Here is a 14,590-nt window from a genome sequence, read left to right as displayed (position 1 = left end):
ACTCCACTTTCAGTTAGTTTTAGATTAGAGGCATTTTAGACTAGTTTTCAAACAGTGTTCAATTTTATAGATTGTTATTTCAGTTGATACACTTTATCAGTATTTAGAGATTTTGAACCTTATGGCATTTTAGCCTATTATTTCGTATTTATTATAATATCATGTTTCTGTGCTCACATCAGATATCAGTTATGGGTTAGCTTATGGTCTTTAAGGGTTGTAAGCATTGTGTAGAGTTCGGGGTATAGAATTGGGGCATTATAAAGTCGGTATCAGAGTCTAAGGTTCAATAGTGTCCTATGAAGTCTAAAATCTACAGCTAGTAGAGTCTTGTACATGGGTGAGCAACACGCCACACTTATGGATAGGAGTCTATGAGATGTTTTAGGAAAAGTTTCTCTTCTTTCAGTATTTATGTCGTGCGAGTAAGCGTGAGTTCATGTTAAACTCTTAGTCTAATCTGTTTCCTCCTTTTCATTTATAGAATATGCCTCCAAAAAAGACTAATGAAAGGAGAATCGAAAATCAGTCAGCACCTTAACCCATTCAGGAAGATCCCCTGGATGAGCATGTCTTTCTTACAGAATTTAGAGCTGCATTCACTACTCTAGCCAACTCCGTAGCAGCTCAGAATGAACGACCAACTACTATTCTAGCCAATCCAATGGCCAATACTGTGCAACTAGGAATTGGGACTTCACCTGAATGAATCCTTTTCTATTCTCAAGATGTAAGTCAGAAGAGGATCCACAGGAGTTCCTCAATTAGTTTTAGAAAGTCAAAAACATCATGGGAGTGACTTCCAATGAGAGTGCTGAGTTAGCTGCCTATCAACTACAAAATGTGGCTCATATGTGGTTTAAGCAGTGGAAGGTAGACGGAGGCACAAATGCAGAGCCCATTGAGTGGGAAGAGTTTGCTACTACTTTCCTAAAGAGATTCTTTCCCTTAGAGCTGAGAGAAGCCAAGGTGTTAGAGTTCATCAACCTCAGGCAAGGTAGTATGAGCGTGAAAAAATATTCCCTTAAGTTTACTCAGTTAGCCAGGTATGCTCCCCATGTAGTAGTAGACAATAGGTCTAAAATGAGCAAGTTCGTATCTGAGCTATTAGATAGTGCGGTTAAAGAGTGCACAACAACGATGTTGTTTAAGGAGATGAACATATCCAGGATCATGGTCCATGCTCAACAGATAGAAGAGACTAAGAATAGAGAAAAAGAGAGGCAGAACAAAAGAGCTAGAACAGGTAGCTTCAATTTCAATCAGCCTAAGTCAAAGAGTGGTAACCGTTCCTAGTTTCATCCAAAATCTTTAGGTCTAGCTTCGTTCTCAGCCAGTGCTCCAGTATCTAAGTTTAGAAATAGTAATAATGATAGGGTATCGGGATCTAAATCTTAAGTTATTGTCAGTAGTGCTCGAACAAATCCTTTTTTTAGGCATGTTGAAAAAACCATAAGGATGTCTGCAGAGCTAGCAGTGATGTTTATTTCGAGTATGGCACGCTAGGCCACAGAGTCAGAGATTGTCCTCAGTCAGGTTCTCAGGGTCAGCATACTCATTCTTTAGTTCAGTCAGGTTGCTCGAATTAGCAGGGTGCCGCTTCTAGTGCCACTAGTGGGCAACGCCCAAGTAGGCTTTATGCACTTCAGTCTAGACAAGATCAAGAAAATTCTCCTAATGTGGTCACTTGTATGTTGTAGATCTTCCATTTACATGTTTATGCCTTGCTAGATCAAGGAGCTTTTTTATCTTTTGTAACTCCTTATATAGCCATTAACTTCAGAGTCAGTCCAGAAATCCTAGCAGAGCCTTTCTCAATTTCTACCCTAGTGGGTAAATCTATCATAGCCCAGCGGGTATACAGGAACTGTTCAGTTATGATATCTCAGAAAGTTACTTCAACAGACCTTGTAGAGCTAGAGATGGCAGATTTTGATGTCATTCTCGGCATTGATTGGCTCCATTTATACTATGCCTCAGTAAATTATAGAAGCAAAATTGTTCATTTTTAGTTTCCAAATGAACTAGTTCTTGAATGGAGAGGTAGCACCACAGTGCTTAAGGGTCAGTTGATTTCATACCTTAGAGCGAGAAAAATGATATTCGAGGGATGTGTCTATTATCTTGTGCTAGTCAAGGACTCTAGTTCAGAAACTCCCAGTCTTGAGTCAGTTCCAGTAGTAAATGAATTCTCAGATGTATTTCCCAAAAATTTTCTTGGAGTTCCTCCCATTAGGGAAATTAACTTCGAAATGCACCTTCTTCCAGATACTCAATCCATATCTATTCTACCATACAGAATGGCACCAACAAAACTCAAAGAGCTAAAAGAACAGTTGAAGGATCTCCTAGCTAAGGGATTTATCAGACCCAGCATCTCCCCGTGGGGTACACCAGTTTTATTCGTTCATAAGAAATATGGTTATCTCAAAATATTTATTGACTACCGTCAGTTGAACAAAGTCACAGTCAAGAATAAATATCCACTGGACAATTCTCCTTTTGTAGTTGACTGAGGCATAGCAGGAATGAAGCCAATCCATGCGGAGAATAATGTCAAAATCAATCATCTCTAATTCAACTAAGGCTGCTGAAGTGACTTTCTGAGATACCATAATCGGAAAGTTCCTGTATACCCGCTGGGCTATGATAGATTTATCCACTGGGGTCGAGACTGAGAAAGGCTCTGCTAGGATTTCAAGATTAACTCCGAAGTCAACAGCTATATAAGGAGTAACAAAGGATAAAGAAACTCCTAGACCTAGCAAAGTATAAACATGTAAATGATAAACTTGTAACCTACCAGTGACCATATCAGGAGAACTTTCCTGATCCTGCTGGGAATGAAGTGCATAGAGTCTGTTTGGACATTGCCCACTAGTGGCACTTGAAGCGACACCCTATTGATTTGGGTGATCGAACTGAGCTAAGGGATGGTTATACGGACTCTGCGAACCCACCTAAGGAAACAGTCTGAATATATAGCCTGGTATGCCACATCTAAAACATATGTCACTGCCAGCTCTGCAGACACCCTGATGGTTTCTACCACACTTCTGGCAGAGAGGATTTGTTCGGGTACTACTAACACTACCCTGGGGTTTAGGGCCTGATGCCTTATCTTTATTACTGTCTCCAAATTTCGACATAGGAGAACTGGCTGAGATAGAGCTAGAACTGAGGATTTTAGGCAGAATTGAGAATGATTTTTACCTTTTGACCTAGGCTGGGCAAAGTTAAAGCTACCTATTCTAGCTCTCTTATTCTCCCTCTCCTTCTCTTTATTCTTAGCTTTCTCTATCTGCTAAGCATGGATTATGAGCCTGGATATGTCCATCTCCTTAATCAGTATTATGGTTCTGCACTTTTTGACCATACTGCTAGACACACCAGACACAAACTTACTCATCTTATACCTGCTATCTGCTACCACATGAGGGGCATATCTGGCTAGCTGAGTAAACTTGAGATAATACTCTTGCACTGTCATGTTGCCCTACTTCAGATTAGTAAATTCTAAAACCTTTACTTCCCTCAACTCTAGTAGGAAAAACCTAGCTAGAAAAGAAATAGAAAATTCCTCCCAATCTATAGGCCCTGTATCTGCGGCCCTCTCTGCTTTCCACTGTTTAAACCATAAGTAAGCCATATCCTGTAACCAATATACAGATAACTTAGGACTCTCACTAGCTGTCAGCCCCATAATATCTGTAACCTTTTGCACTTGATCAAGGAATCCTGTGGGTCCTTATCTAACTTTAACCCGATAAAAGATAGAGGGTTTATTTGGGTAAAGTCTTGAATTCTGGATGCAGCAGTATTGGCCACTAGGTTGGCCGAAATGGCAGCTGGGAATTCATTTAGTACTGCAACAGAATGAGCTAGAGAGGTGAAAGTTGCTCTGAATTCAGCATGGGAGACATGTTTGCCTAGGGGATCTGGCTGGTCTTCCATTCCTCTTTCTTTAGTCCTCTTTGGTAGCATATTTTATAAATGGAAGAGAAACTTTTATTAGACAGGGAGTTTAACTTAATCTTATGCTCACCCGCACGACATAATTACTGAAAGAAGGGAAACTTTTCCCAAAACATCTCGTAACCCCCTGTCCAGAAGTGTGGCATGCTACACACCCATGCACAAGACTCTACTAGATACAACTTTCACACTTCCTAGGATTTTGTTGAACCTTAGGTTTTAATACCAAGTTTGTAATGCCCCGAGTCTATACCCCGAATGCTACACGATGCTCTAATCCTGAAGGACCATAAGCTAACCCATGACTTGTACCTGCTGCAATAACTAAATAGTAATACTATAATTATGCAGAAATTAGGTGAAAACTTGCCATAAGGCTCAAATCTGAAATAAATACTGAAATTGAACATCTGTCTGAAAATACTCTAGTCTGAAAAACCTCTACTGTCTGAACACGGAGTTGATGGGACAAGTCCCCAACTAACTACGACTACTGAAATAAACTGAGATACTAAAATAAAAATCATGTCCTCAAACTAGGAGGACTCACCACTAACTCTGACTGCTGAAAATCTAAACTACTAAGTATGATCGGGAGCCTATGCATCTGAACCTATGATATAAAAATTCATAGCGCAAAAGAAAAGTATGTGTCAGAACTTTGATTGTACTAGTATGCTAAGTGAGGTAGGATGATATGCATGGATTCATATGCATGAACAAATACTGAGTGAGTAACATGAACATAACTAAATGAGGGTACATGCATGAATATGTAATCTGTAACTGAAATCATGGTAACACTAGATACTAATTTCTGAATATTGATTTACTGATATTGAGCTTACTGATACTGCATTACTGATAACTGAGTGACTATTTCTGACAGTCCTAATTCTGTAGAACTGAACTGAGTTCTATACTGAGCTGGGCGACAGTGTCTAATAGTCCTAAATCTGTAGAACTAAACTGAGTGCTATACTATGATTGAATCTAAAATTAAAACTATGGGAGGTAATCATCTAACCAATATGCCCCTTTCTGGATAGATTAGGGTCTAACCTGTAACCCTAGTTGGAAGGGTGTCAGTAGCATTCCATGGGTAAAGATAAGCTGTGAGTTAACCCTCTCTGATAGGAAGCTCTTTCGTCAACCCTCGCTGGCAGAAAAAACTTATATGAGATATATCAACCCTAGTCTGGTAGGAAGATATCTCAACCTATGTGGCTACGTAGTTCTGTAATACAGGGACTACTACTTAGGGTCAAATCCTCTACTGGCAGGAATTCACCCATTCCTGGGTTCGCTAGGTGTTGAATCCTACTCCCAACTAAATTGACACTGGACTGATTTCTAAACTGTACTAGGCTGAACTGAACTTTTACTGATTGTACTATCTAACTGAACTGAACTGGGTTCATTAGTCCCGTTAATTGATGGAGTACTACTGAATTTTGTTAACTGATGAAAGACTATAGACTTCTGTTAACTAGCTAGATTTACTGAGGTCTGAACTAAATACTGAACTGTAACTATCACTGATTACTGAGGCTACTGTTCGTGACACTACTAAGACTATTCTGTAACTACCACAGCTCTAGATAAATAGCTAAGTTTTTGGGTATTGGATACTCCCAGGACTTGATAGCATGAAAATAATCATAGCATAAACCTGAAAGGCATAAGCATATGCACTTGATCATAACTCATTCATAGAGATATTCCATTAAACACTTGCAGGATATAACTTGCACATAAGCTAACATGACATGATTGTTTTCACTTTTTATTTGTTTACATAAGCAATTTATCAAACACTTGGATGACATAATCCATGCACATGACACTAACCACATATGGGCACCATATTTTAAAACCCCATTTACAATTTTAAGATTTTAGCATGGATTTACATGATTCTATACATATATCAAATAACTCCACATAAAACTTGTAACAAAACATGGATTAGAAACCCAATTAATCATTATAATCATGAATAGAATCAAACCCAACATGAAATTCATGTAATCAATAGACTTAAGGTTTTAAAAATAAATTCTTGAACTCTAAGGGCGAAGGGATCCTTGAATGAACACTTGACATACCTTGACAATTAAATTTTGAAAGATTGATAATAAGTTCTTGAGCATTGAATTGAATTTGAAATCTCCTAGGGTTTGTTCTTGAGAGCAACTTATGAATAATGAATAGTTTTTGCTCTTAGAAGGGTTTAATTTCGTGTTTTGGGGCTGATAGAAATGAAAAAGACCCAATTACCCTTGAGGACGTGAATTTTTAATCACTGGAAACTAACCAAGAGATGTACAGACCGATAAGCTATGTTGTTGGCGTTGATATGATGGCTTTGAGTCTATATCAGTTCATTAGAATTCTCACTGGGAGATAGAGGAAAACATTCATCGACATGATTGGTGATGCAGTACATAGAGATCGCATTGATCCACTGGTTTGAGCTTTCAAATGTGATCTAAACGAAGTCTGAAAAATCTGAAACTTGTCTGGGAATACCTACTGATATTCCTGATCATGATTCAACCTAAAATTCAGTACTTTAAGGTTATGAGGGTCGTGAAATAGAGTTTCCAACCTATGAAGGCTAAAATAACACTAAGTCTGAATACTTAACTAAAATTTTCCAAGTCCTGGACCCTTAACAAGCTTTAAAGGTCTGAGTTAAGCTTTGGATTTTGTGGGGTCTTATATCTATTAGTGGAGTAGGATGAAGAGGGATATTGCAAAATTTTTAGCTAAATGCTCTACATGTCAGCAAGTTAAGATTGAGCACCAGAAGCCTAGTAGGTCCATTTCGGAGTTTAGTATTCCCACATGGAAATGGGAAGAAGTGAACATGGATTTTGTAATGGGTTTGCCTTGTACTCATTGTCATCATAATTCTATTTGGGTTATCGCAGATAGAATGACCAAATCAGTTCATTTCTTGCCAGTTCATACTTTTTTTTTAGTTGAGGACTATGCCAAACTCTATATCAGAGAGTTGTTCAGTTTACACGGAGTTTTAGTATCCATTATCTCAGATAGAGGTACCCAGTTCACCTCTCATTTCTGGAAAGCATTCCAAAAGGGTCTTGGTACCCAAGTTCATCTCAGTACAACCTTTCACCCTTAGATAGATGGTCATGCAGAAAGGACCATTCAGACTCTAAAAGATATGCTAAGAGCATGGATTTTCAATTTTAAGGGTAGTTGGGATGACCACTTGCCTTTGATCGAGTTCTCATACAATAATAACTATCATTCCAGTATTTAGATAGCCCCGTTTGAGGCACTCTATGGTAGAAGATGTAGGTTTCCAATTTGTTGGTTTGATGTAGGTGAGGCCAAAGTAGTAAGGCCCAACCTAATATTCGATGCCTTAGAGAAGGTTTAGTTAATTAGAGAAAGGCTTAGGGCTACCTAAAGCCAAAAAAATTATACAAAGATGTGAGGAAAAAGTATCTCAAGTTATATATACGTGATTTTATGTTCCTAAAAATCTCTCCCACAAAAGGAGTAAAGAGGTTCGGTAAGAAGGGAAAGCTCAGTCCCTGATATGTTGGTCCTTACAGAATTCTCAGTTGTTTTAGAAAGGTAGCTTATAAGCTTGAGTTGCCTTCATATCTAGCCTCAGTGCATCAGTATTCCATGTCTCCTTGATAAAGAAATGCAATGGTGACCCAGCAGTCATAGTTCCCTTAAAGGATGTAAATGTTTAGAATGATCTCTTTTTTGAAGAGGTTCCAGTCCAGATCTATGATCATCAGATTCTCAAACTGGGGAACAGGGAAGTTCCCTTAGTCAAAGTACTTTGGAGGAATCAGTCCGTAGAGGGAGTTACTTGGGAAGTAGAGGCAGATATACGGACCAAGTATCCTCACCTCTTCTCTGCAACCTCAGATCCAGCTTAAGGTGACAGTCTTACTTAGCTTTACTCAGTTCTATGTTCAGCTATAGTTATAACTTGGTATCTTAATTCGTTGCATATTCAGTCATCCATTCATAAATTAGTTTAGTCTTGTACTCCTACATCAGATATGCATATTCAGTATGAAAACCCAGTTTGTCAGAAGCTTCAGTCGTAAATTTCATGCATCAGTTATGTATGTTTAGTGTAAGAGCTCAGTTTGTCAGTATTTCAGTCATGTAGTCATGCATCAGATATGCATGTTCAGTATGTAAACTCAGCTTAATCAGTCTCATTCGAAGATGAATGTTCCCAAGGAAGAGATATTGTAATACCCCATATTCTAAAGCTTAACTTAACTCTCTATTCATAAGTTATCCAATATGAAATTTTTGAAACGCTTAGTATTTTTCAATTTAGATCTTGCCATTGCATAGAAAATTGAATTAGCTTTTCAACGATATAAAATTTGCCTAAATCCGATAACCGGGTAAGAAGTTATGGCTATTTTAAGTTTCAATCATTAAACACTGTAATTCAGGCCAGTAGCGCATCACGGAATAAGACAAAATGAAAATTATTAGTTTCCAGTGAGGTACCGCGATACCGGCGCATCACGCCAAAGCTTATTTTCACATTTGTCAATTTCCAGTGAGCCAACGCGATTGTACTGCATCACGCCGAGCTTTCAGGTCCCATTTAGTATTGCAATGTGATTCCACTGCGTTGCACCACCAGCCATATTCCTAGTTTTCATTTTCCAATGGCTTGGCACAATAGCGGTGCGTTGCTCCAGGGCCCAAAATTAGGTTTTTTAGTATAAATTTTTAAGTCATTCTAAGGGGTAAATGGGTATTTTTCCATGTCCCTAATTAGTATAAACACGAAATTTACTCTTTATTAACCCATTATCTCATAATTTATTCACTTTATTCAAAGATTAAATCATTCTCTCTCAAAAAGGGCTAAACCCTAGCTTCAAGAAATAATAGCAAACTCAAGAATTTCTCCAAGAACCTTCAAGAATTAATATTCCAAGGTATGTTAGGTGTTTATCTATGGGTTTATTTCACCCATAGAGTCCACGAATCCATTTTCAAAAAACAAGATAGTTGAATTATGAACTTCCAGGCTTGAATAGAATTAAATTCATGTTCATGTTTGTGAAACCCCAAACTTTCTTCAAACCTAATTTCATCTTTAGAAGATTAAGGGATGACTTCCAAAGACAGTAATGTGTAAATCATATAGAATTTTCCTAATTTTAACTTTTATTTTGTAGGAAATTGAATTAGCTTTCCAACGATATAAGATTGGCCTAAATTCGATAACCGAGCAAGAAGTTAATGCTAATTTAAGTTCTAGTCATAAAACACCATCATTTTGGTATTAAAAGCATCATGGAGAGGGCTTAATTAACGATTGTCTAATTCCAGCGGGACTCCGTGATTGTAGCGCGTCACGGAGGATCCCAATTTTCCAATAGTTAATTTCTAGTAGCCTAGCGCGATTGTGGCACATCGTGATGAAGTTCCAGGTCCCAACCAGTGGGACAACATGATGGTTCCACATTGCGGTGACCCCTAGATTCCCATTCATCAATTTCCAGTGATCTACCGTGATTGTGGCGCATCGCGGTGGCCCATAAAATCGGGCTCCTAGTTATATTTTTCTAGTTTCATTCAGAAGTTAAAAAGGGTATTTTGGATATTTTTCAAGCAACTTAAATTGTCCAAACACCTGATTTAAGGTCATTCCAAGCATCTTATACCACTTTTCTCAAAATCCCTCAACCAAAAACCCTAGTTCATCAAACTTCTCCTCCAAGAAACTCAATATTTCTCCATCAATTCTCCAACTTAAGTCAAGATTCCAAGTTCTTAGTGTAAGAATTCCAATAACCATCATTCAAGAATTCCAATAACATCTCGAACGCAAGTTGTTCATCCAAGTTTATCAATCTAAGGTATGTGGGTTTGAACAAGAACAATCCTTGCATTCTTGTGCCCAAAAACTTTCTTTAAGTTATAAATTTCTGAATTTTTCTATGATTTCCATGAAAATCAAGTTAAGGTTTATACCCATTACCATTATTTGCAAGATTATAAGATTCCCCATGGATTGAGAGTTGAATTACATGATTTTGTTTATATTTCTATGCCTATTGATGAATTTTCAAGATTTTAAGTTGAATTATTAATAATTGTGTTATAATGTATGAATTTTTCTGGTGTTTGATATGAAATTGAAGCATGGGCCACTAAGCCCTAGTATGTATGTTGAACTTCAAGAATGATCATGATTTAAGCATCCCATGAATAGCTATTTTCAGTTTTTGATGAAGAAAGTTGATCATTTGAACCAAGCTAAGTGATAAACACTCAAACTACACCTCTATAATGAGAATGTAAGTGATCGTTGTCAATATATAACCCAACTAGGTTAGGGTTGAATCCCATAGGGAATATGGTGTGAACTTAACTCGTTTGTTAATTAATCAACTGATAGTTGGATGTTTTCTGAAATGGGGAGTTTTGAGTTTAACAGATAATTGTTAGTCACTTTAGCTTCAGCATTTATAATCAAGAGTTTATGGAAAATAAAAATTATGTTCACTATAGTTTTGGTACTTGACAGATGCTAATAGTTATTCAAGATTCTCATAGTAAATAGGACAACAGATTAGCTTTATCGAAGTTATGCCTAAATGTCTCTCGACCTACTTAAGCATTTAATTACCTAATTCTCTTGGACTTAGGGAATTTATATTCACTAACTATACTTTACCTCAGGTTAATCAACCTTGTTACATCGTCAATTATTAAATGGAAGTTTTTAGTGCTTCCAAGTTCCTGTCAATAATTCACTTTCTACTGTATTTGATTTCTTATCTCAAGCAAATCTAAGAAGGTGCAATCTATTGTTTGCAACCAATAGATAATTATTAAAATCTTGGAATTATCAAGGCGTCCTATTACCTTTTGAATCTTAAACACTTAGCATCTTACCAAAACTTAACCCATAGATCATATAATTCGGGTTAGAAGGGTTTAGCCACTCATGATGTAATGATTGTAATAACTAGATGAATTCATAATTTGAAAGATAAACTTACCACAAAATGAATAATAACTAGTGATTCTCAATTTAGATCACAATAGGAATCCCCAAAGTATTGATGGAAATCTCTTCAAAGTTAATTATTTTTCAAGCCAAGAAACTAGAGAGAAAAGTAACAAAATACGTGTCTCCAAAATATGTTTGGAACTCCTTAGAAAATCCAAAACAATGCTTTAAATAGTTCACCCTAATAATGGAAACAAAATCATAGAGTGCAGCAATTTCTCAGACAGGTGATGCCATTCATGATGCCTTATCAGGAGGCTGACGACTTATCACAAATGTCATTAGCTCCTCTTTGCTTTTGACATTCGCTGCCTTAGGATGATGATGAACTGTGATGGCCTATCAAATCTTTGATGACTTATCATGAATATCATCACTTATCTACCTCAGCTCCCATGTTCTGCCTTAGACAGACAACAATTTTGATGACCTATCAACTCCTTAACGGCTTAATCATAAAATGTCATCACAACTTTCATCTAAGATCCATTCTCCATCTAATTCTAACAATGAGGATGATAACTTATCACAGGGCTGACGACTTATCAAGAATGTCGTCAGCCATACTTCTCTTCTTTTTGCTTCAGATTTTAACTCTTTTGCTTCCATCCTTGTTGGTTCTCTAGCATCTTAGCTTTTACTGCAAAATAAAAGATAAAATACTCAAAAACAATAAAAGTTGCTTAATATTTTGCAATTATTCTCAGTTAAAAGCCTCAAATGTGTTAGCATCAGCTCGCACATCACTAAGATAGGAATTGACACTATTCATTCAAGTTATGATTTAAGGTAAAGATAAGCATAATGAGTTTTAACTCTAAATATTTATGCTATTTTGAGGTGGATTTCCTAAAGTTCTGAGCAATAACTATGGGAGTAGTATTTAACACCAAGAGTTAAATAACTATTTTGAGGTGGATTTCATAATGAATGCAACATATTCTTTAATATGTTACTTTATTTTACTATAAGAAATTACCTATCACAATCCAAAATAGGCACGTGATCACACTTTTCAAACCCCCAGACAAGTAAGCCTAATCCAATCCAAAAGAACATGCACAAAGGAAAATAAAAACGAAAGAGAAAGAATAGAATAATGCCAAATAATAGCCTTCACACAAGTCTCTAAAAGTACATTCCAACTCTAGTTGTCACTAGTACAAGACTTTGACTATAGAAAGACATTAATAAATAAAGTATATTAAATACAGATAAGCATAAAATATATACAGAGAGATCTGGGTAAGCTTGAAGTCCATCAAGCACTACCTAGATCTCCGCTATGCAAATATCAGAAAAAGACAATCTACAAACTGCTACTCGATTTAATACTTGCACGAGATACAGAAAATAAAATAGAAAAGAGAAGCAAGGGTGAGTATGAAAACCATGTGTACTCTGCAAGAATCATTGATAATCGATCATAACAAATAGCGATGCCAAGAACTACCACCCTAACTACCCAAGGTTTACTCAAATAGATCTATAGCCATTAAATTCTCCACTTTATCCTAATAAATTAACCCAACACACCTGTCATAGCATTATCCATAAATGAGGTAGGCATATAGGTCTAGGTAATTCAATACTACCCATTTTCTGATCAATGGAAATAGGAAAATATTTATAAGGAAGACTCATTAACATAATATATCAGGCCCAACTTATCATGATTAATCAATCATCTCTAATAAAGTAGTGAGAGCGCATAAGTATGTGTATGTCATGATACCACTAGTTTAACGCCCCAAATCTGATACCCAAAATGCTACATGGTGCTCATGACCCCGAAGGACCACAAGCTAACCCATGACTGATATCTGTACTTGAACACTGTATAATATACTATATAAATACAGAAATAGCAAGATGAAACATGTCATAAGGTTTAAAACTTATAAACATCTGATAAAACCATATCTGAATAATGTGGTACGATAACACAAAACCTGAAACAATATCTGAAAATATCTAGTCTAAAAACACTGTAGTGTGAAAGCCTCTAAACTATCTGAATAAGTAGTTGATGGGACATGTCCCCAACTAACTCCAACTACTGAAATAAACTAAGGAATGAAGAAATAAAGTAATGATCATGTCCTCAAAGGATGAGGACTCACCGCTAACTCTAAATGTTGAGTACTGGATGCTATTGATGCTCTAGAGCTCGTGCCTCTGAACCTATGGTATAAAACACCATAGTGCAAATGCGTCAGTATGTTTGAATATACTGCTATGTATGTGAGATAGGTTGAATGCAAAGGGTTCACATGCATGAACTATACTAACTGACTGGATAAATGAAAGTGAGAATGCATGCATGAATATATAATAACTGTAACTAAGTTCGTGATAACATGATTACTGAGCCTTGGTACTGATAGCATGAGATACTGATAACTGTATAGCTAAAATAACTAATACTGAGCGACTGCATCTGACAGTCTAGGTTCTGATGGAACTAGCTGAGTTCCATATTGTTCTGAGTTGACTATATTTGACAGTCCTGAATTTTGTAGAACTATCTAAGTTCTATTACTGAGATTGAATGACTATATCTGATAATCCTAATTCTGCAACTGAAACTATGGGAAGTAGTCAACTAACTGACATGCCCCAAATAATGCATTATAGCTGAGTTGGGGTCCAATCTGTAACCCCCGTTAGAAGGGTGTCAGTATCACACCAATGGTAAGGACAATCTATGAGTAAACCTCATGTAACAGATAACTCTAGTGAGAACGATGGGAACCCTTATATAATAGGTTAAGTCAACTCATCTACCCTGATATAACAGGCTGTGATGTCTCAACCTACACTAGCTACGTAGTTCAAGAACGCAATGATTGCTTCTAAGAATCTCACCCTCATATAACAGGTGAGTTCCCATCCTTGGGTTCACTCGGTGCTAATTCCTTCTCCCATCAGGATAGACACTGAACATAATTAATTAAACTTGACTAGACTGAATTCACTGAGTTTCATTAACTAATGAAAATACTACTGAGACTACTGAATTACTGAGCTTTCCTGAGTCACATGACTTACTGAGTTCTATGGATCATGGCTTGACTGAGGATATCATGAAAACATGACACTAGCTCTAGGAATACAACTATATTTTTCTAGTACAAGTAACCCCAGAACTCGATAGAAAGAAACTAAAAAAGCATGACTTTCTTGAATACATAACCAAATAGACAATCGATAATATAATAAGTTGGAAATTTCATGAAGTATAAGTTCTAAAGCACCATAAGGGCTACACATGAATCCATAATTCACTAATAACGACATTTCATAAAACATTTGACATGCATAAACTTGTACATTAATGGGGATTTCATATTATCACACTAGTATGGCACTTTTCCTTCACATAGGCATTTAATCAAACACATGGGGAGAATACTTCGGTTATACCATCATCAATGCATCTAATTATCATGGTTGCATAAATAAATTTGAAAATTTCAAAAGTTTATCATAATTATTAAGTAAATCATATATACTAGGGTCAATCATTGGAATATGTAATTTAAAACATGAATCAAAACCCCA

The sequence above is a fragment of the Capsicum annuum genome, chromosome 8, assembly GCF_002878395.1.
Source record: "Capsicum annuum cultivar UCD-10X-F1 chromosome 8, UCD10Xv1.1, whole genome shotgun sequence".
Lineage (NCBI taxonomy): Eukaryota > Viridiplantae > Streptophyta > Magnoliopsida > Solanales > Solanaceae > Capsicum > Capsicum annuum.
The sequence above is the reverse complement of the archived record's forward strand: the minus strand, read 5'-3'. Positions refer to the sequence as shown.